Source organism: Schistocerca americana, chromosome 8 (assembly GCF_021461395.2).
Source record: "Schistocerca americana isolate TAMUIC-IGC-003095 chromosome 8, iqSchAmer2.1, whole genome shotgun sequence".
NCBI lineage: Eukaryota > Metazoa > Arthropoda > Insecta > Orthoptera > Acrididae > Schistocerca > Schistocerca americana.
Genome location: NC_060126.1, coordinates 323,846,807 through 323,870,498, shown reverse-complemented (window position 1 = coordinate 323,870,498; position 23,692 = coordinate 323,846,807).

Sequence of the window (23,692 nt, the reverse complement as noted above, 5' to 3'; positions counted from 1 at the left end):
ATCTTGTAGAGAAGTGGCAAACATTTACGACCTACCTCGTGTTAAGTGGCGTCCATCAGATCAAAACATAGCTGATGAAACACGTTCCTTCGTACTTGATTGGCGGTGTGCGTGCCATCTTCATGTGCGATGGCCAGTCAGAAACGTGCGCATGATGTGACCAGGAAGGACGTGTCCGATCCGAAAGTTTACACCGACATTCGACACAAACACCGTTGAGTGAAGTGACTCCGGCATCGACGCTCACGCCCCTGTCCGCCACCCATGCGACCACAGGACCCTGCCACGCCACTCCAGGATATGCTTGAAACCTCGTCAACGGCACCCGACGCAGCGCAAAGCGCTGACGGAACCAGCATGGAATCACCTCTAGTGCTCGCACTACGACCATCCAATCTCAGGACCCTGACAGACGATACTGTTCGAACCATGGATGTTAAACTAGATGTCATACCGACTTCTGCCTTTACCTAGACGGGTATGATATTGGATGACGGGCGACCACATTCTGATTTCGAACAACACGTTGGGGAACAACAGTCGCCCAAGAAGCGCAAGAAATGCCATCTAACACTTTCCGACGACGCCTTCCTTCAGATCGCCTAGCGAGATGTCTGACGGTAACCTTCCTTATTGCGTCCGACCACTGTGCGGCCCCTCATGCCCCCCCCCCCCCCCCGCTCCTCCTTGCTGTGACAGAGCCTGTCTCATTCCAGAACATGTACTCAGTGGTACCAGTACATGAGGACGACGCGTCCCCCCTAGCCTTTGTCACAGCACCAACTTCACCCACTCAGAGTGCACGACCGTCATAAGTCTTCAGCATCCTGGGCCAATGATGTTGAAGGAGCGGATCAGACCGCCAGCGTGTGTGTGGGTACAACCCATGGAGACGCCTGAGCTGGCGCCCTGCCAATAATCATGGCCACTGCGGCAGACCTGGCAGGTCTACAATAGCCGGATGCTTCCATCACGCATTCTGCATCGATTGCAGCTGTACACAGCATTATCGTATCGCTGCAATGAATGTTGCCACCATCCAAGCCCCGCGCAAACTAGCCATGTTCTGAGACACCATCTATTGTGCAATGTTGATATTGCACTCCTACATGAGGTGTTCGCTGTTGACTTCCAAATGCTCACTGGGTACACCACACATGTTTCTCGTGCCTCCGATTCTGGTAGCGGCATCGCCATCCTCCTACAAGAAGGGCTTCCTGCAAAGTACTTTGTATACCTTCCCACAGCACAAGGTGTGGTCCTCACCCTACTTCGCGTGCATATCATCAATATCCACACACCATCTGCCTCTAACCACCGTCACGACCAACATTCATTCTTCGCCGAGGAGGTCACACCGCCCTTCACAGGCCCACAAGACGATCTGGTTTTCCGTGGGGACTTCAACTTGGCACGAGGGCCTGCTGATCAACTCCCACAGCATTCATCCTCTCAATGTTCATCGATAGCCTGTGACTCGGCATCTGGACGAAGCTCCATCGAACCCTGCGAGGTTACACGTTTCACAACGCTCACTTGTCAAGCCACAGACTGCATCTGCTTCACCCACCCCTTGTTGATGGCACCCACCAAGCAGAAGTCTGACCCACAGCCTTTGCAGACCATGAAGCGTACATCTGCGACGTCAATGTTGCCCGACAGTCTGGAAATTCAGTGTCGCCCACCTGACCTCCGCAGACTATCGCCATATGGTCGAGGATACGAGGGCACGATGCTGGCATCGTCGTGACGCCTATGCCTTCACCTTATCTTGGTGGCTTTCATGTGCAAAGCTCATCCTCGATAAAACATTGATGATTTATGGTAAGGAAGACAGAGCATGGTGAATTATTAGTACGTTCTCCATTACTGTGAGACGATGCCTTTCTCGCCAACCTGGTAGACGATAGTACATCGAACGAAGGTGCAGATCTCCTTGATAATGCGCTCCCCTCTCCTGGAAGGAAGTGTAGTTCAATCTATAATCGTAAACCTCCAGAAAATCCATCAATGTACCACCTCCTCCAGTAAATACAACGACGACGCAGGGCTCTGATCCATGCCTTCACTAATGAGAAAGGCCACTGGCATGAGACTCAACAAACCATCGGTCGTGCTCTCCACAATCATTTCGCTGGATTGTATGCAGCTGTACCAGATTCTGCGAAACTGATCACAGAGGTCAGACGACTTACTACGAGAGCTCTCCTGGTGGAGGTAACGCATGAACTCCATGAAGATGTGACCATAGATGAAGTACTTGGTACTGTCGAGGTGGGATCTGAGATCAGATCCCAGGGACCTGATGGCATCCCCATCGAATTTTACAAGAGCTAGCCCTTCATCGGCGGATGAAGTTCGAGCAGCCCTGACATGGGAGGTGACCTACGTCGAAGCATCGGGCAACTCTCTCAGTGTGTCCAAATCCAAGGTCTTGCTCACTGGCGAGGGCCTACCAGAGAGAAGCGTCGCTGCCATTGTTCAGTGTGTTGGCACTGAACTCACAGCCGATCTCCATCGCTCAGCAGCTATCAACGGTAGGCGTTTGCTATAAAGAATCACCGACTGTGAGCCCTCGATATTATCCAGCGTGCACAATATGTTAACATCTATTATGCCTCCCGCATACCACATGTGACTCAGGTACTACCGGTCCCAATTCTCCTGGACTGACGTATATTGATGGCATTGGGCTCTTTCGTCAACTCAAGGATGTTATTAAAACCTTGTATTCCCACGGGACTGGTGGGGTGGAACTAATACACAGACTATACATCAGTCCTCAACTAAAACTCTGGCATCGTTTCTCGCAGAGCCTCAATGGACCCCTATTCAAGACTTTCCACCAGTCTCTTTGCCCGCTCCAGTTTCGGTATCGACCATTCCATCCCCTTTTTTCATATCCGAGAACTTTTCCTGTACTTTAGTTATGGCTACCAGTTTTTGCCAATAACACGTTTCTACCAGACGAGAACAGTTCAGAGAGTGTTGCAACACTGTCGCCCGCCCAACCCCATCGAAATTAAGTATCCCCAGCGCGTGTGGTAGCACATATAGAAAGCGGTCCACACACGTCTTCTCGAATCAGACGTCCAGTCAGCTTGGCATATCACAGTAAGTGGCAAACAAATTAACCGACCTCGGCTGTATCGCATTCATCTAGCCGATTCGCCCCTCTGCATCCACTGTGGAATGGACGACACAGACAACCACCAGTTCCACTGTGGTCCAGCGTCCGATGTCTGGACGCTTTCGCGGTGTATTTTGGCGTTTCTTACTCGCTAAACGCCCGCACATGTCGATATCCATACACTTTTATTCCCAGAGGGGACTTTTTACTTCGTGCAATAGTTCCTCCTTCCGCAACTCCGACACCCCAATCAACTCTCTGGCTGCCATGGTGAAACAATACAGTACCAAAGTATGACCGGCTTTACAAAGTATAACACAGTTCAATCTTAGTGAACTGTCATTAAAAAAATAATATACTTTGTACCAACCCCACGGCCTCACACCACAACCACACTCTTTGCTACCATAGTGTTACTGAGGAATAAGTGGGAGGGCTGGGAGTGAGGAGGTAGGCATAATACAATAGCTCTATGCAAACTTTTAAAAACACGAAATAATTGATTTAAAACGATGTCAAAAAAGTTTACAATGAAACGTTTAATTTAAGGTGATACCTTAAGCAAGAAAAACTTTACAACCAGACGTGAATACAACATATGTGCTCCTCCTATCAAAATTACTGCAGTTCCACATTCGTCTATCTTTGCTCAAGACAAACAGTTACAAAAGAAAACAACTATCAGAATTTGTCTCTGGACGGGACAGGAAATTGACCATCTGATTACAGTACCTATGAGTAGCATGACAAGTTTTCGGACTCCCCCTTCCGCAGAGTTCTCTTAGTTAAATATACACCACAGCTGAACCACATAGAACCCGCCAGGTATTCAGATCCCTGGGCGACGACCGTTCCAATCACCACAGCTCACTATAACTCAAAAAGGTTAATGGTGGGTACTATCCACGGAACACGTTGTGTAGCAGGTTGGCGCAGCTCGGGACTCCGTTCTTCCGTTTCGCTCACTGGTTACAACCATTCTCTATGTAGCTGGTGGCTACGGCCGTCCCTCATGGCAGTCGGCAGAGGGCGAAACCTGAATGGCGCTGGTCGCCCCAGAATGTAGTACCGGCGCGGGAAGGTTGCACGCGGCATTCAAAGGCATCGGACATGTGGCGATGATATCATCGGCATAATATCCCCTGTTAACTCTACGTGGTTCAGTCACATTAAAGTGACCTTCACCTATTTTAGATGTGAATGTGCAGTAACCAGTCACAAACGGCAGGGGAGAGCCCTAGCAGTGGAGGGTATATAAAGCATTTGGAGCGTGTGAGGGAAGGGACGTGGAAAACACTGCAGTCGTTGTAATGTTGAAACGGAGCGATTAACCTGACGTCCAAAAGGGGCAGGTCATTGTCTTAGAGGCCAAGGGTGGAAGTATTTCCGAAACGGCTAATTTTGTAAACTGTTCACGTGACGCAGTGATTAAAGTATACAAGGTGGTTCATTGATCGTGACCGGGCCAAATATCTCACGAAATAAGCGTCAAACGAAAAAACTACAAAGAACGAAATTCGTCTAGCTTGAAGGGGGAAACCAGATGGCGCTATGGTTGGCCTGCTAGATGGCGCTGCCATAAGTAAAACGGATATCAACTGCGTTTCTTAAAATAGGAACCCCCATTTTTATAACATATTCGTGTAGTACGTAAGGAAATATGAACGTTTTAGTTGAACCATTTTTTTCGCTTTGTGATAGATGGCGCTGTAATAGCCACAAACATATGGCTCACAATTTTAGACGAACAGTTGGTAACAGGTAGGTTTTTTAAAGTAAAATACAGAACGTAGGCACGTTTGAACATTTTATTTCGGTTGTTCCAATGTGATACACGTACCTTTGTGAACTTATCATTTCCGAGAATGCATGCTGTTACATCGTGATTACCTGTAAATACCATATTACTGCAATAAATGCTCAAAATGATGTCCGTTAACCTCAATGCATGTTGTCAAGTGTTGTCGGAGGATCATGATAGCAAATATCCTTCAACTTTCCCCACAGAAAGAAATCCGAGGACGTCAGATCCGGTGAACGTGCGGGCCATGGTATGGTGCTTCGACGACCAATCCACCTGTCATGAAATATGCTATTCAATACCGCTTCCACCGCACGCGAGCTACGTGCTGGACATCCATCATGTTGGAAGTACATCGCTATTCTGTCATGCAGTGAAACATCTTGTAGTAGCATCCGTACAACATTACATATGAAATCTGCATACATTGCACCATTCAGATTGCCATCGATAAAATGGGGGCCAATTATCTTTCCTCCCATATTGCCGCACCATACACTAATGCGCCAAGGTCGCTGATGTTCCACGTGTCGCAGCCATCGTGGATTTGCCGTTGCCCAATAGTGCATGTTATGCCGGTTTACGTTCCCGCTGATGGTGAATGAAGCTTCGTCGCTAAATAGAAAGCGTGCAAAAAATCTGTCATCGTCCCGTAATTTCTCTTGTGCCCAACGGCAGAACTGTACACGACGTTCAGAGTAGTCATCGTGTAATTTCTGGTGCATGGAAATATGGTACGAGTGCAATCGATGTTGATGTGGCATTCTCAACACCGACGCTCTTTAGATTCCCGATTCTCGCGCAATTTGTCTGCTACTGATGTGCGGATTAGCCGCGACAGCAGCTAAAACTCCTACTTGGGCATCATCATTTGTTGCAGGTCGTGGTTGGCGTTTCACATGTGGCTGAACACTTCCTGTTTCCTTAAATAACGTAACTATCCGGCGAACGGTCCGGACACTTGGATGATGTCGTCCAGGGTACCGAGCAGCATACATAGGACACGCCCGTTGGGCGTTTTGACCACAATAGCCATACATCAACACGATATCGACCTTTTCCGCAATTGGTAAACTGTCCATTTTAACACGGGTAATGTATCATGAAGCACGTACCGTCCGCACTGGCGGAATGTTACGTGATACCACGTACTTATACGTTTGTGACTATTACAGCGCCACCTATCACAAAGCGAAAAAAGTGGTCCAACTAAAACATTCATATTTCTTTACGTACAACACTAAGTGTAATTAAAAATGGAGCTTGCTATTTAAAAAAAAAACGCAGTTGATATCCATTTGACCTATGGCAGCGCCATCTAGCAGCCCAACCATAGCGCCATCTGGTTTCCCCCTTCAAGCTAGACGACTTTCGTTCTTTGTACTTTTTGGTTTGATGCTTATTTCATGAGATATTTGGCCCGGTCACTGTCAATGGACCACCCTGTATAGTGCATGGCAAAGTGGAGTTATCCAAAACCTGCACAGAGACAGCTGTGATGCACCACGGGGCATAGACGACATGGGTGAACACGAATGCAGAGATGTGTGAGGACGAACAGACGTGCAACTGTTGAGCAACAGACCGCTGAGATGAACCACAAGGCTACCACAAGAGGCGGCTCAACAACCGTTCTTCGAACATGGCTGCATCTGAACCTCTGCAGCAGGTGTCTGATACATGCATTCATGCTGACTACTGTTCATCGTCAATGAAGGCTGGCATTTGCAAGCCATTAGCGCAACTGGACGTCCGCTGTGTGGCAACAGTTGGCCTTTTTAGGTGAATCACGTTCTGTGCTCCATCAGACATATGACCGTTGGCGTGCGTGGCTTCACACGTCTGAAAGAAAACACCGTGCAACATTCGTCGGAAGGGTCCAACACGGAGGAGGGAGCGTTATGGTCTGAGCAATGTTTTTGTGGCACTCCCAGTTGACCTTGTCGTTCTGGAAAGCGCAGTGGTTCAAAATGGTTCAAATGGCTCTGAGCACTATGGGACTTAACAAATGGTTCAAATGGCTCTGAGCACTATGGGACTTAACATCTGAGGTCACAGTCCCCTAGAACTTAGAACTACTTAAACCTAACTAACCTAAGAACAATACACACATCCAAGCCCGAGGTGGGATTCGAGCCTGCGACCGTAGTAGTCGCGCGGTTCCGGACTGAAGCGCCTAGAACCGCTCGGTCACAGCGGCTGACCTAAAATGCAGTGGATCAACACAAGTATGCATCTATATTTGGGGACCAAGTTAACCCTTTATGCAGTTTTTTCCCCTCTCGGTGTGTTTGCGCCACGGCTCCTCAAACGAGAAACCTATCGCAGCTGACCACGGCGATGGAGTTACGTAGTATGGCTCCACATCCCTCCAGTTGCTGACGGGCGTTGATATATATCAACGGGGACAGGTGAAACTGTGTTCCCCAACCGTGAATCGAACCCGGGATCTCCTGCTTACATGGCAGACGCTGTAACCATCTCAGCCACCGAGGGCACAGAGCATAGTGCGACTGCAGTGACTATGTCACGCACGCCTCCCGCGAGACCCACATTGTCACCTCGTATGTCCACAGACTACATTCGAAGTGTCCCACCTCAGCACACTCATTACGCGTGCAAAACATTCTTACAAGGTCCCATAACAGTTCCACACGGAAGAAGAAGATCATGGCCGGTATTGCCAGAACTATATACTTGTATGGATATGGTGTCTGTTATTTCGGACAGCTGAAGGTATTAACTTAATTCTAATTTCGTTCCAGACGGCTGCAGGTCGTCAATGGTGTCTGTTCTTTCGGACATGTCCGAAAGAACAGATACCGTATCCATATAAGTATATAGTTCTGGCAATACCTGCCATGACCTTCTTCTGTGCGTATGCACACATATTCCTCGAACTCTTACGGGATTTGGTAATAATGTCTTCCACGAATAATGAGTGTGTTGGGGTGGGACAATAAGAATCTATTGTGTGGGCATACAAGGTGACAATGTGGGTCTCGCGGGAGTCGCAATACACTCTGTGCCCTCGGTGGCTCAGCTGGATAGAACGTTTGCCATGTAAGTAGGAGATCCCAGGTTCGAGTCGCGGTCAGGGCAACCATTTTCACCTGTCCCAGTTGATATGTATCAACGCCCGTCAGCAGCTGAAGGTGTTAACTTAATTCTTATTAATATTTTAGTCATAAGATACTACATTTGTGCATTTCCTGAAGTTCAGAATTTATCTATCTGCACATTTAAAAAAAATTGCCGATCTTTTTACCACTATGAAGTCTTATCCAGACCTGACTGAGTATCTGTGCACCACTTTTCTAGATAGCACTTCGTTATGGACAAATGAAATATCTTGGAAAAAGTCTGTATTTAGTAGTAATATAATGTGTCAGGTCGTTAAGGGATAACCAAGTGTTGCAACATACTTTCCTGGTGCACACGTAACGTTATTTCTACATCTGTCGCTGGCAATCCACCCAAAACAACAGTATGCGTCTTGCCTACCAATAAATTCTCGGTCCAGCCACAGACTCTGTTGGATGTCCTGTATCATCGTACTTTCATTAGTAACTGTTGATATAGTGCTGTGTCAAATGCTTTTCGGAACTCAAGAAATATACTACATCTGCCTGATTGCTCTGACCCGTCTTGTGAGAACATTGCGAGCTGGCTTAGTTGTAACCGATCTTTCCGGAATCCATGTTACTTCTCGTTGAGGAAGTCATTCTGTTCGATGTACATCACCACTCTTGAGCTAAACATACACTATGTGATCAAAACTATCCGGACACTCCCAAAAACATACGTTTTTCATGTTAGCTGCATTGTGCTGCCACCTACTGCCAGATACTCCATATCAGCTACCTCAGTAGTTAATAGACAACGTGAGAGAGCAGAATGGGGTGCTCCGCGGTACTCACGGACTTCGAACGTGGTCAGATAATTGGGTGTCACTTGTGTCATACGTCTTCACGCGAGGATACCAGACTCCCAAACATCCCTAGGTTCACTGATTGTGATGTGACAGTGAAGTGGAAACATGAAGCGACATGTACAGCACAAAAGAGAAGAATACAGGCTGACCTCGTCTGTTGACTGACAGAGACCGCCGACAGTTGGAGAGGGTCGTAATGTGTAGTAGGTAGACATCTATCCAGACCATCACACAGGAGTTCCAAACTGCGTCAGGATCCACTGCAACTACTATGGCAGTTAGGCGGGAGGTGAGAAGACTTGGATTTCATTGTCGAGCGGCTTCTCATAAGCCACACATCACGCCAGTAAATGCCAAACGACGCCTCGCTTGGTGTAAGGAGCGTAAACATTGGACGATTGAACAGTGGAAAGACGTTGTGTGGAGTGACGAATCATGGCACACAAGGTGGCGACCCAACGACAGGGTTTGGGTATGACGAATGCCCGGCGAACATTATCTGCCACCGTGTATAGTAACAACAGTAAAATTCGGAGGCGGTGGTTTTATGGTGTGGTCGTGATTTTCATGGAGGGTGCTTGCACCCCTTGTTTTGCGTGGCACTATCACATCACAGACCTACATTGATGTTTTAAGCACCTTCATGCTTCCCACCGTTGAAGATCAATTCGAAGATGGCGATGGCATCTTTCAACACGATCGAGCACCTGTTAATAATGCACGGCCTGTGGCGGAGTGGTTACACGACAACAACATCCCTGTAGTGGACTGGCCTGCACAGAGTCCTGACCAGAATCCTACAGCACACCTTTGGGATGTTTTGGAACGCCGTCTTTGTGCCAGACCTCACCGACCGACATCGATACCTCTCCCCAGAGCAGCACTCCGTGAATAACTGGCTGCAATTAAACAAGAAATCTTACAGCACCTGACTGAACGTATGCCTGCGTGAGTGGAAGCTGTAATCAGGGCTAAGGGTTGGCCATATTGAATTCCAGCATTACCGATGGAGGGCGCCCCGAACTTGTATGTCATTTTCAGCAAGGTGTCCCAATACTTTCGATCACATAGTGTATTTCTGACAACAACCGATCAGGTGTCGCATGAAAAATGACAAGGTGGTTGTGCGCGCGGGCTCTTCTTCCCGTGGTGGCACATTGGAGTGTGAATGTATAGTGCGAGAGAACGTACTGTCCTCCCCTTGTTTCCACTCACAATAACTAGACGGAACAAGTTGTCTGTTATAATAGTTTATTACATTAAATATTACAACTTGCACAGGCAGTGCGCCAACTGCGGCTCCTGGCTTAGCTGGAAGACATACACGCCCGTCCGCTACGGGGTCTCGCAGCTACCTGCTCGGCCGTTACAACGGCTAATCCTACCTGCGCACACAAAGGACCTGGGAGGTCCACTTCCGCACATAGGTTGCAAATTCTTCCGACAGGGAGCAGAGTATACTGGACAGTCTGACCTGGCCAGTCTGAAGCTGCCACTAGATGGCAGTTGGAGTGAGTAGCAGAGTCCAAACATACTCCCACTCTAAAATGAGTTTTCTCATTTTACAAATACCAAAATTTTAACAAACAACAAAACCTAAACAAGTAAACAATAAAAAATATGACTAGGTACAAGATTAATGCACATAAAACATGAATACACTAACATTTTTTACAAATAACCAACGTTTTATCAAACATCAACACCAAAACAAGTAAACAATAAAAATATAACTAGACACAATATCAATGCACATAAAACATGAATATACTAACATTTGGGATGCCCACATCACCAAACACCACTGTCATGCTGCATGTGAAACACGATGGGTATTAATATTATACTGCATAAAAACATGAAATCAATACTAACAGCAGTTAGTCCACAAGAAACATCCACAGCCTCCCAAGCTGATTTTATGAATTATGAGGTTATTCCAGTAAATGACAATTTGGCAGTGGCTCTATATCATATATCACTACACAGACCTGAGGGAACACTTAACTGATTCAATGTTTAGGTAGGGGACACAATTTTGCTATAGGCCTCTTAATATGCCCATTAGCAGTTTTTACCATTACCACACGCACACACTTATCAGGACCAGGAAACAGCTGGTCAATGACACCCAGGCTCCACACCAAGGGAGGCAAATTATCCTCCTTGACCAGCACATGATCGCCGATCTGGGGTTGCCATGCTCCTTCCGATGTGCATTTTTTGCATTGCTGCAGATCATGTATATATTCTGTGGACCACTTCTTCCACAAGGACTGATGCAACTGCTGCACAAGTTGCCACCTGTGCAACCTGTTGGCGGGAACCTCAAGGACAGAAGGTTCAGGATGAGCACAAAGGGGCTGTCCGATTAGGAAATGACCAGGAGTGAGAGCAGCAGGAGAATCTAGGTCATCAGAGAGAAGACACAATGGCCTTGAATTCAAGCATGCTTCTATCTGAATTAACACAGTAGTCAGTTCTTCAAATGTCAACACTGCATTGCCAATGACGCGTTTGAGATGCGACTTCATGCATTTGATTCCTGCCTCCCAGAGTCCACCAAAGTGAGGGGCACGAGGTGGAGTGAACCTCCAACTGATTCCCTCTGAGGTCGAATAATTCACCACACCTTCAACAGTAGCATCGTTGGAGAGAAAACGTTTAAGCTCATTGTCTGCACCTACAAATGTGGTACCATTGTCACTGTACATGTGAGAAGGTTTCCCTCTTCTTGCAATGAATCTCCTGATTGCGGCCAAAAATGAACTTGTTACCAAGTCACTAACTAATTCTAAGTGGATGGCCTCGGTTGTCATGCAAATGAATAAAGCAATATAAGCCTTGGTGGTAACTTTACTCCACCTTCCACCATGCTTTACAGCAATAGGGCCTGCATAATCTACTCCACAGTGCTGAAATGGATGAGACTGGTTTACTCTAGCTGCAGGTAGCTGACCCATGAGTTGAACTGCTGTCTTGGACTTAAGCCTAAAGCATTTTTTACATTTTCTGATTACTCCCTTGACTGTGTTACGCCCATTGGGGATCCAGAACCTCCTACGCAACATAGCCAACAAAAGTTGTGACCCAGCGTGCAACAGATTTTCATGTTCATCTATAATGAGAATTTTTGTCAAATGATGCTTAGGCGGAACGATAATAGGATGGCACTCATCATATGGTACATCAGCATTCATTAACCTCCCTCCCACTCGTAAAATACCTTCGGCATCAACAAACAGGTGCAAATCCCTTAATTTGCTATAATGTGGAATAGGAGAGCTGGCCTTCAACAAAGCGATCTCTTTACCATATTCACTGTGTTGAGCTGCGCCAAATGCCCTTTTGATAGCGTTGTGGCATTCCTGTGGAGTGAGTGGCCCAGTTATCCTGTCTGATTTCTGAAGCCTAGTGTTATTAGCAAACCTCAGTGCATAGGCCAAAACTCTGTAAGTTTTTTGAATGATGAATATTTACACAGCAGTTCATCATCAAGATTAATGACAGACTCCAAGGATACTTGTGTACACCTTCTCTCAGGCACATCTTCTACACTAAGTGGAGTGCAAGTGTTGCAGTCGAGGTCGCAAGTGGATAGCCATGACGGGCCGGACCACCACTGAACAAGTGAACTCAAGGCAGCTGGATTAATACCACGTGATAAGTGGTCATCAGGATTATCCTCTGATTTGACATGTCTCCAGCTGGCAACTGAACTCAGTTCCTGGATTTCAGAGACTCTGTTAGCAACAAAGCTTTTCCAGTGACAAGGACTACGCTGCAGCCAACAGAGAACTATTGTGGAGTCTGTCCACAAATGAATGTCGCCACTATCTATGATGCCTAAGGCATTGGACACCTTGTGAATGAGTCGGGCGAGAAGTAGCGCACCGCATAATTCCAGTCGTGGAAGAGACTGTTGTTTTACAGGGGCAACCCGAGACTTGGCTGCAGCCAATGAGACCAACACACTGTTATTGGGAAGAACACATCTGACGTATACACACGCCCCATATGCCAACTGTGAAGCGTCACAAAACCCATGAATTTCTAATTTAACATGCTGGGGGCAAGGAATAATCTTCCTGTTAATGAAAATACCATTTAGGGAAGGCAGTTGCACACAAAGAACATTCCATTCATCAGTGAGGTTGGATGGAAGAATTTCATCCCAATCAAGGCTTAGTTGCCACAAGCGCTGCAAGAACAATTTACATCTTATGACTGCTGGACATAAAAGCCCCAGTGGGTCATAGATTGATGCTATTGTAGACAGGACACTGCGTTTGGTAACCTTTGAGAGCCGAAGACTCTTCAGCTGTACATGGCACTGGAATGTGTCGGAGCCAGGGTGCCATAATATCCCTAACGTTTTTATGGCTTGTTCACCAGTAAGACGACAAGGTAAAGACGTTTCTCTGTCCTGCACAGGAATTTTTTCCATGACCTTGTGATTATTGGAACACCATTTTCTCAGTGGAAACCCCCCTGAAGCAAGTAGTTGAGTTGGCTGGATTTGAAGTTCCTGAGCTTCAGCTTCCGTGGCTGAGCCACCTAAGAAGTCATCCACATAAAAGCTAGACATCAAGGCTTGTGATGCCATTGGAAACCTGTTCGGATTTTCCAAAGCCAACTGTTGAAGACATCTTGTAGCAAGAAAGGCAGCAGGAGCGGTTCCATAAGTGAGTGTACACAGTCTATATTCTTGCATAGGTTCAGACTGTGATTCCCGCCACAGAATTCTCTGGAAGTTCCTATCATCAGGATGGAGAGACACCTGGCGATACATTTTTGCTATGTCAGCTGACAGAGCCACATTAAAAGAGCGAAATTTTATAATAATGGAAAATAAATCTGGCTGGACAGTGGGACCAACCATCAAGATATCATTAAGAGATACTCCATTAGAAGTGGCAGCAGAGCCGTCATATACTACCCTCAACTTAGTAGTGGAGCTGCATTCTTTGAAGACAGCATGATGTGGAAGGTAACACCTTGGACCAATAATACCTTGAGGATTAGAGATCTCCATGTGCCTCAATTCGACATTTTCATGCATGAATGCAGCATATTCCTTCTGCAGATTCGGTTGCCTTTTAAACCTCCTCTCAAGATGCGCCAGTCTCCGAGACGCTTGTTGTCGTGATTCGCCTAATGATTTACAGTCAGGTTTCACTGGTAGTCGAACCACAAATCTCCCTTCTTCATCTCGTGCCGTGTGGCGCTGAAAGTGAGCCTCACATATTTTATCCTGCTTACTAATCGTTTTCGTAGACAGTTCCTCTAACTCCCAAAATCTTTGCAGTTTGGCATCTAAATTGTCACCTCTAACAAAGCACGAGGTCACTGTAGAACGAGGCATGTTGCATGAAACTGAAGGCATCCTACCAGACAAAATCCAGCCAAATTTTGTTTCGACCAGTGAGGGATGACCTGGTTTCACCAGCCTTTCCTTAGAAACAACGTCAAAGAAAACCTCAGCACCAAGAATTAAATCTACTGTGGCAGGCTTGTTGAATTCTGGATCAGCGAGCGGAAGATTACATGGGACACTCCAGGACCTTGTGTCTATCTTGCTCGCTGGTAGGTTACTGGTGACATGATCTACGACAGCACAAGTGGTTCTGACACGAAAGTCGTTGACCCTAGACGACAGTTCAACATCACAAGTGTAAGACACTGAGGCAGCAAAGGCATTGTTTATACTCTTCACAGGAAACGAATGTTTACTTCGTTTCAGTTTTAATTTCTCTGCCATGCCCTTAGATATAAAGGATAGCTGACTCGCACTATCTAGCAGAACTCTGCAAACCTGCTGTCTACCCATGCTGTCCTTAATGTTGACAACAGCTGTTGCTAACAAAACATTACAATGGCTGTTTGCCTTCCCGTTCGTAGTTTGATGGACCAGGGAATGGCCTCCTGGTTCACTATTCTGCCCATTCCTTGGTTCAGCATTAGCGAGATGAGCCCGCCTCACATGTCTCGTTTGATTTAAATTATTAACATTTTCTTGCAAATCCCTTGAGGTGTTATCCCTGAACCTGATCAACTCAAGGGCCTGACATTTTGTTTCCAAAAAATCTATTAGTTGATTTAATGTGGTGAATGTCGACCCAGACATCTTTACCTCCCACTCATGACGATCTGTGGGTCGCATACTGGACAGAATATCTTCCGAAAGAATAACTTCATGAAGTGGAACATCAGGTTTGAGAGCTTCTAAGGCCTTCAAATGGCTGCATACGTGATTAATTAGTTGCCTATAATCGCTTGCTGCGCCATGGCCGACTGTAGGCAAGGCCAACAAAGCCTTAGCATGTCTGGCTGCAATTATTTTTGGGTTATTATACCTCTGCGTAATAAGTCCCCAGGCTATCGCTAGATTTCCTGCTGTGGCAGGTATATGTTTCAAAAGGTCCTTAGCTTCACCTCGCAAAGGGGAATTAAGGTAATGAAGTTTTTGAACGTCATCAATTGAATTGTTATTCATAATGAGACTCAAAAACGTATCCCTGTATGATGACCACTTAAGGTAGTCACCTTCAAAATTTGGCAAGTTAATAGCGGGTAGTTTCAAAGAACTGACAATGCCTGATGGATTCGAGCCCAAAGGCTGCGGAATCTGGGTGTACCTCTTCATTGAACCCTTGAGAGTGGATTCAACAATGTCCCACGAATCCTCGAATTCTGCCCTGTCCTTACTGTGATCTGCTGATTCGTCTTCAATTTCCAGCCGTGTTTGAGACGACTCAAAATCAGTCTGAATCCGAGTCAATCGATTTAATTTTGATTCCAACATTTCGATGCTGGCACTGTCTGCAGACTGCACAAAGCTCGCTAAGCGCGTGAGAGCGGCCTTTGCTACACCTCTCTGCTTGATTAATTTTGTTTTCTCTGAGGGCTCCATTTTAGGACCAGGAAGATGGTAGAAGAAAGCCAACAGTTGCACTTACCAGGCTGCAGCGGCAGTAGGAGTAAGTACGGACTGGAACAGCAGCGGCGTCACGGGCACGGGCAGCTAGCAGCTGGCGTGGCAGGCGCTGCAGTCTCCGACGGCGCGAAGTTTCGGCGGGAGCAGGAGGTGACGTCGCCGATGATGCTGGCACCGACGCGTTTCTGTGCCTCTCCGTTTGAATTAGAGACACATTAAATGTTCACAAATATGTCTCCGATCGCCGTTGTTAAGGCTGTTATTGTCGAAGTGCCGAACAGGCCTTGGGACACTCGATAGCAGTCAACAACGAAACCGATAACGTGCGCAGCTCACACGTGGTTTTTTAGAAGTTCACAAATACCCGAAAATAAGTCCGCGCGAATGTAAATTCCGCGTGGTCACTGTATCCGGCCCGGAGGACCAAAAAATGTGCGCGCGGGCTCTTCTTCCCGTGGTGGCACATTGGAGTGTGAATGTATAGTGCGAGAGAACGTACTGTCCTCCCCTTGTTTCCACTCACAATAACTAGACGGAACAAGTTGTCTGTTATAATAGTTTATTACATTAAATATTACAACTTGCACAGGCAGTGCGCCAACTGCGGCTCCTGGCTTAGCTGGAAGACATACACGCCCGTCCGCTATGGGGTCTCGCAGCTACCTGCTCGGCCGTTACAACGGCTAATCCTACCTGCGCACGCAAAGGACCTGGGAGGTCCACTTCCGCACATAGGTTGCAAATTCTTCCGACAGGGAGCAGACTATACTGGACAGTCTGACCTGGCCAGTCTGAAGCTGCCACTAGATGGCAGTTGGAGTGAGTAGCAGATTCCAAACAGTGGTATTGTTGCACAGTCGATACCACACTGGGGGCCATCGTCGTTGAAGACTCTGAAGTTGGCAGCACAAGTGCAACGACCGTCCACCATCTCTCGCTCCTGCAACGCGCGCCGTCCACGCCCACGGCCTCTGTGCGGGAGTGCCACGCGGGGCCGAGATCGACCGCACATGGCGGAGCCGTGTACAGCGGCAGTTCCAGTTGGGCGCCAGTTACTCCCCGGTTACTCTCCAGTTACTCTTTGGGTCCCAATCAGTGTAGTCCACTACGACATCAGACACGTGATGACACTTAGCAGTACAGTGACAATTCTGCGTGTCGGCACCATCAGTAGGCAAAGGACTTTGCACTGCACCGCATGCAGATCTTTAAGGTATAAACTGAGTACTCAAATTATATGTATTATGGAATAATGTTTGTTTATTCATTCAAGGTTCGATTTATACTTCAGTTCCCGTGCACCTTCCTGAGCAGAACTGTATCTTGTACGCGTGTCTACCACTCGGATGCTAAGCGCCATAACAGACAGCAATTCAAATCCCTGTCATCCCTGTCCAGCCATCCAGCTTAGGTCTAAGTCATTGTCAAAGGGGATGGCTAATATTGGAGTTTCAGCATTAACCCAGTAAACTATAGAAAGAGGTATCGTCTATACATGACCTCTTCCACCTTTGTGAAGCCCTGATGTAGCATATCAACTAGTCGCCGACAAGTTATTCAACGCTCCACACACAAGCGATACACTGCTGGTATCTCAGAAGCGATATCGTCTGCAGTTGGTCACTCTTCGATCCAACTATACACTAGTGATTTTCCAAACGACTTTAACCAATATTTCGAAAATTATTTGCTATCTTTAACAAAACCTCGTATGTTGGCTAATAACCTTAAAAAATGTGAGTTGAAATATGTTAAGATTTTCGGCATGTTTTTCTTCGGAGCAGTCATCTATACACAAAGGTAGTCTACAGATTCAAATTATCTGCTACTTACGTAGGAAATTTATTGATAATCTCCACAATTTTGGTTTTATCTTTGATCATTTCATTGATAGTTTTCAAAAAATTTCATTTTCCTGAATCATTTTTTTATTGTGTTCCAAATAGTTTTTAAGTTTATGGCAAACGAATTTATTTCCTGTTCAGTATACATGCTGTGGTAGCGCACTGCACTCGTATTCGCGAGGACGGTGATTCTAAGCTCCCTCCAACAGTCCATATTTTATTTTTTGTGTCATTTTCTAAACCGCTTAAGGTGAATGCTGAGATGGTTCCTTCACCTAATCCGAGCTTATGCCCCATCTCTAACGGCGTCGTCGTCGACAAAAAGTTATACAATATTCTTCCTTCCTTCTTCAAAAACACATAATTTAGATTCCATGATAATTTTGCTTAGACTTTTCAATTCAGTTTGTAATATGATTTTTTGCGCCTAATTAACGAAGTGCAATGATGCTTACTCTTTATGTTACTTTTATTAAAGGCCTGAATGTAGCATGGTATTTTGGAGGATTTAATCTACTTACACGAATTAACTTTTTATAGCAACTGTTTTCAAAACAGGTAGCCTTTGTCAGTGTTATATAATATACACTGCCTCTCACAAAAAATGAAGCACAGAGGCGAAATGCTCGGATGTCAATGCAGCTCTGTACAAGTACACACATTAGGCTGCTGGGTAAACCGTTACAGACACAATTCTCTGTGACGACTACAATGGCCACGAAAGTGCCTTGGAGTTGTTGGTGTTTAGCGATCTTACCAGGCATGATAGGTAGTATAACTGGTATGAACTAGGGCTGTTGTTTAAATGTCGATATATAGATATATCGATGTTCTTTGTTGGATAAGTATCGATCCCTTTCCAAATTTATGCTGACTACATATTTCTCACCGATATATCGATATTGTAACAGCAATATCAAGTACCGATATTTTTATTTTATATTATATTTTTTTCGCAATTTTCGATAAATATTTGAAGTTGTTATTTTGAAGCTATACTACAACATAAGTCTACTTTCACTGTGTGACGGAGTCTTACTACTTTCTGAGCTTTCATCACATCCAGGTTTTCTTTTTGACTGCAGGATGCATCACTGACACAAAGAACAAGTCCGATTGCGCGGGGGTGTGGCGCTGTGAATGGAATAACAAGATATCCGACGTGACGAAATTGCGCATCAGTTGCGTTAAAAACAATTTTTAACGCAACTAGTGTGCTATTTTTTCACATCGGAATTCTTCAAAAACAGTTGCTGAAACTTCGCCGTGGAGGAAGATGGGGCGGGGAGGGGCGGGTGGGGGGGGGGGGGGGGGGGAGACGTGCGAAGGCAAACGCTTACATAATCGGCGTTCGGCGCTACCAACGGAAACTGCAACGTCTTACCTTCACCACACAATTTTGACTTTGTAACTGCTAAGTTGCCGGCGTTCGGAGAAATAAAAAAAATAAAAAACAGGAAAGTTGACATAATGTGTTCCAGGCAAATCCAATATGTAATGAAACAGAACAACGCACCCATCGGACACCTCTTATCATGCCACTTGCCTGCATTGTTAGCAAAGTGGTAATCGCCAAGCGTCAACATCCATCGTGTTCTTTCAGTTCTTGCTCTAAGGGGGATAAGTAGGCTGCTAGCTTGTTGATGTATAGAATATCTAATAATAAATCAGTACTTAAATATACAGCTCTAAAACGGGTAGTTTATTTACAATGGTTAGCCGACATTTTTTTTGGTCTGTACGTCGATATCTTTTCAGTCTATATATCGATGTATAGATAACACCATAATGTCGATAATATTTTTAAACGTATCGAAGACGGATTATGATAACGATTTAAATATCGATATATCGGATTTCCGATATTTTCAAAAACATCAACAGTCCTAGTGTGAACAGTGTCAGATGTTAAGTGATCACTGTGTAGAACACGAAGATACCGCCTACTCGTGAGAGACAGATTTAACAGCACCTGACAGAGTTTAGGAGAGGACTCATTGAGGTCCTCCATTTGGCCGGCTGGTCGAACCGTGCAACATCCAGATCTGAGGGGGGCAGGGGGAGGGGGGCATTAGTGAATGCTAGTGGCCCGATGTTCGACTGCATGGAAACATGAGGGCAGGCATTCTCGTCGTCAGGTTTCTCGTCTACCACGTCTGACCACCAGAAGGGAGGACCTTGTGTTGTACATCAAGCACATTGTAATCCATTCGCATGCACGCCTGACATCCGAGAACAAATAATGGACTTCCTACAACATTCTGTATCGTATAGGACCTTTGGTGGAGACCAGCAGGTGCGAAGACTAGGGAAATACCGTCTCACACTTGGCTGCCGTTAAACCACAACACAAACAGCCCCGTTTGGAGTCGTATCATAACCGCGAACGCGAAGCATATGTTGCTTATTAATGGTGTCGCATTGTGTTCAGTGACGAATCGCGTTCTGAACTACTCCGGATGACCATCATTGGCGAGAGATCCCATGGGGAGAGATCCCATTTTACCACTGTTCTGGAGAGGCAAAGCGGTTTCACTCCTGGTGTCATGATGTGGGGAGCCATCAGATGTGACTTCAGGTCACGGCTGGTAGTGATTGAGGGAGCTCTGACGACACAGTGACATGTCACGGAGATCTGAGTCCTCATGTGTTTCCTCTCACGTGACAAATCGTGGGGCTGTTTTTCATCAGTGCTCGATTACACTTGGCATGTGCCACGATGATCTGTCTCCATGATGGAGGAGCTCCCTCTGTGGCATCATGTATCCATAGCACTCCACAGGCAACGGAATTGAAAGGTTCTGTTAGAGGCCGATAGCGGTTATGCTGGTGGACCCAGTGGTGCACACCTGCTCAGCCACACCTCCAGTGGCTCTGGACCACAAGCGCCCCATACCGCCGCGATGTAGGGTGGCCAGTGGCAGCCACTCAACCCAATTGCCTCTGGAGCCTCTTCACCATGTCCTTGTTAACATCGAGCACTGGGCTTTAATTCTTGATGCATTATTTGTAATGAGACTTCATACCTTGCAAAAATACAAATTAAGTAAAACTTCTCTTTGCTGTTTCACTTGTTTGCTAATCATTTGCACTCCTGTCCAGCTTTTCTGCGACGGAAGTTGCCACACTAATCCATGGCCGACCTTTCCTTACCACTGTGTGTGAAATCGTACACGATACCCTAGGCCAGCTAGATACCCAGATCTGTTCCCAATATGTATTGGACATTAAGTCCATCCCAGTGCCAGAATGTACACTATGTAATAAAAAGTACCCGGCCACCCGCAAAAACATACGTTTCTCATATTGGGTACATTGTGCTGCCACCTACTGCCAGGCACTCCATATCAGCGACCTCAGTAGTCATTAGACTTCGTGAGAGAGCAGAGTGGGACGCTCCGCGGAACTTACGGACTTCGAACATGGTCAGATAATTGAGTGTCACTTGAGTCACAGGTCTATACGAGAGAGTTCCACACTCCTAAACATCCTACGTCCAATGCTTGTGATGTGATAGTGAAGTGAAAACATGAAGGCACAAAAGTGTACAGGCTGACCTCGTCTGTTGACTAACACAGGCCGCCGACAGTTGGAGAGGGTCGTAATGTGTAATACGCAGACATATTTCCAGACCATCACACAGGAATTCCTAACTGCATCGGGATCCACTGCAAGTACTACGGCAGTTAGGCGGAAGGTGAGAAAATTTGGATTTCATGGACGAGCGGCTGCTCATAAGCCACACATCACGCCAGTAAATGCCAAACGACGCCTTGCTTGGTGTAAGGAGCGTGAACACTGTACGATTGACCAATGGAAAGACGTTGTGTGGAGTGATGAATCACGGTACACAAGGTGGCGATCCGATGGCAGGGTGTGGGTATGGCGAATTCCTGGTGAACGTCACCTGCCAGCGTGTGTAGTGCCAACAGTAAAATTCGGAGGCGGTGGTGTTATGGTGTGGTAGTGGTTTTCGTGGAGGGGGCTTGCACCCCTTGTTGTTTTGCATGGCACTATCACAGCACAGGCCTACATTGATGCTTTAAGCACCTTCTTGCTTCCCATTGTTGAAGAACTATTCGGGGATAGCGATTGCATCTTTCAACACGATCGAGCACCTGTTCATAACGCACGGCCTGTTGCGGCGTGGTTACACGATGATAACATCCCCCTAATGGACTGGCCTGCACAGAGTCCTGACCAGTATCCTACAGCACACCTTTGGGATGTTTTGGAACGCCGACTTCGTACCAGGCCTCACCGACCGACATCGATATCTCTCCTCAGTGCAGAACTCCGTGAAGAATGGGCTGCTATTCCCCAAAAAACCTTCCAACACCTGATTGAACGTATGCCTGCGAGAGTGAAAACTGTAATCAAGGCTAAGAATGGGCCAACACCATGTTGAATTCCAGCATTACCGATGGAGGGCTCCACGAACTTGTAAGTCGTTTTCAGCCAGGTGTCCGGATACGTTTGATCACATAGTGTGTATTTATACTCTGCGAACCACTGTGAAGTGCATAACAGAGGGTACATCCCATGTACGACCCCACTGTAAAGTACCACATTGCAGTCACACAGTATTTGTGATATTAAGAAACAGTTGCTATAGTTGTGGGCCAGCTTGCCTCAGGAGACGATAAAACGGCAGTATGACTCACTTCCTAACCTAAAAAGTGCAAATATTCGCTATATTCGCTTCCTAGGGGTTGCAGCGTCATACTGACAAGTGTGCTCTACCTGTCAAGTTCTTCATAAATCTGGCTCTATTTTGAAATCACTGCAGTAACATCACAGTCTTTGAAGTTTCATTTTGTTTCCTCCATTTCTGAGTGTTTCACTTTTTCGTCAGGCGATGGTATATTGCGTTTTTCACTCACGCCACGTAAGCTATGTAGATCTTTCCAGTGTGTGTTTCGCAAAAAAGGCTTGAAGTCCTGGATTTTGACCTAGCTTTCGCCACAACATTTGCCCACGTCTAGTCCCTTTCCTTCTGTGGTTCAAGTTACTTGATGCTTGAGTCCAAATGCAGACTGATCTTGCATGTATTTACCTGTTAAGGACTTCCAAAATCCAACTTGCATTGTTTTAACATACAGAAAAAAACTTCACTCGAGTGATCGATTTTACTGATTATTCCACTTTCTCCGTGTTAATTTTAATATAGAGCCCCCAGGGCAATGCCCCTGTTCCACAACCCAGTTATGCCCCTGGCTTACGGCTGTATTGTTTCGTTTGAAAATAATCGTTAAATTTCTCATAAACTATTCCCAAACTCCAGTAATCCAACAAAACGTAGTGTTCAGAAGTTGAGAAAAAATAGCAGTTCAGTCGTTTTATCTCTTATTCTAAGTGTAACCGTGAGTCCTCAGTTCGTGCTTTTGAAGCAGCAGCAGGCATCTTGCAATCTTGTAGAGAATTTCTGCTAGCCCCAAAAATACTGTCAGATGGCTTTCATAACAGAATTTAAAAATATATCTTGTCTTTCTGATATGAAGGACTAATATCTGAATATGATTGCCTTCCATATGTTCAGACATTACTTTCAGCTATTAAAGAAAAGATTGTGGGTGGCGAACTTGACCCTAATTACAGTTTATGATTGATGAAGGATGTTTGCACCCTTCTTGCCATATGAATAGTCACACTAATTACTACAGGTCCACCGAAAATTCTCGCAATGTGCATCAAATTCCTGTTCGCACCAAGACGCTGGAGTTTGGTGCGCGGTTTCTCGTAAAGGGATTATCTATCCCAATCTTCTTTGAAATCACTGTCAATATAGGCATTTGCCTTCAATTTTTTGAGAACTTCTGCTGTTTCCTAAACGAAAGACAGCATTCGCTTCCATCAAGATGTAACTTCGTGACACACATCTAGCCGGCCTCGGTGGCCGAGCGGTTCTAGGCGCTTCAGTCCGGAACCGCGCGACTGCTGCAGTCGTAGATTCTAATCCTGCCTCGATCATGGATGTGTGTGCTGTCCTTAGGTTAGTTAGATTTAAGTAGTTATAAGTTCTAGGGGAGTGACGACCTCAGATGTT